This window comes from Trichechus manatus, unplaced genomic scaffold (genome assembly GCF_000243295.1).
Source record: "Trichechus manatus latirostris isolate Lorelei unplaced genomic scaffold, TriManLat1.0 scaffold00203, whole genome shotgun sequence".
Taxonomy (NCBI): domain Eukaryota; kingdom Metazoa; phylum Chordata; class Mammalia; order Sirenia; family Trichechidae; genus Trichechus; species Trichechus manatus.
In genome coordinates, this window is record NW_004444139.1 from 3,623,900 (window position 1) to 3,625,350 (window position 1,451).

The following is a 1,451-nucleotide window of genomic DNA, read 5'->3' on the forward strand; positions in this document are numbered from 1 at the left end:
AGCAAGGAAAAAAAAAAATCAAACGCATGGAAACTGAACAACACCTTGCTCAAAAAATACTGGGTTATAGAAGAAATTAAGGATGGAATAAAGAAATTCATAGAATCAAACGAGAATGAAAACACATCCTACCAGAACCTTTGGGACACATCAAAAGCAGTGCTCAGAGTTCAGTTTATAGCAATAAATGCACATATCTAAAAACAAGAAAGGCTTGTAATCAAAGCATTAACCCTACAACTAGAACAAGTAGAAAGAGAGCAGCAAAAGAAGCCAACAGGTGCCAGAAGGAAGGAAATAATAAGAATTAGAGCAGAATTAAATGAAATAGAGAATAGAAAAAACAATTGAAAGACTTAACAAGTCCAAAAGATGGTTCTTTGAAAATATCAACAAAATTGATAAACCACTGGCCAAATTGACAAAAGAAAAACAGGAGGGGAAGCAGATAACCCGTATAAGAAATGAGATGGGTGATATCACAACAGACCCAACTGAAATCAAAAGAATCATAACAGATTTCTAAGGAAAATTGTACTCTGACAAATCTGAAAACCTAGAGGAAATGGACAAATATCTAGAAACTCACTACCTATCTAAATTAACACAAAAAGAGGTAGAACAACTAATTAAACCCATAACAAAAGAAGGGATTGAAAATGTTATTAAAAAAAACTCCGAACAAAAATAAATCCCTGGCCCAGATGGCTTCACTGGAGAATTCTACCAAACTTTCTGAGTAGAGATAACACCACTACTACTGAAGGTATTTTGGAGCATAGAAAAGGATGGAATACTCTCAAACTCATTCTATAAAGCCAGCATAACCCTGATACCAAAACCAGATAAAGACACCATGAAAAAAGAAAATTACAGACCAATATCCCTCATGAATTTTGACACAAAAATTCTCAACAAAATTTTAGCCTATAGAATTCAGCAAATATCAAAAAAATAATTCACCATGACCAAGTGGGATTTAAACTAGGTATGTGGGGATGGTTCAACATTAGAAAAATAATCAGTGCAATCCATCACATAAATAAAACAAAAGACAAGGATCACATGATCTTATAAATCGATGCAGAAAAGGCATTTGACAAAGTCCGACATCCATTCGTGATAAAAACTCTCAATAAAATAGGAATAGAAGGGAAATTCCACAGTATAATTAAGGGCATTTATACAAAGCCAACAGCAACATCATCCTAAATGGAGAGACTTTCAAAGCATTCCCCTTGAGAACAGGAACCAGACAAGGATGCCCTCTATCACCACTATTATTCAACGTTGTGCTGGAGATCCTAGCCAGAACAATTAGGCTAGAAAAAGAAATAAAGGGTATCCAAACTGGTAGGGAAGAAGTCAAAGTATCTCTATTTGCAGATGATATGATCTTATACACAGAAAACCCCAAAGCATCCACCAGAAAACTACTGGAACTAATAGAA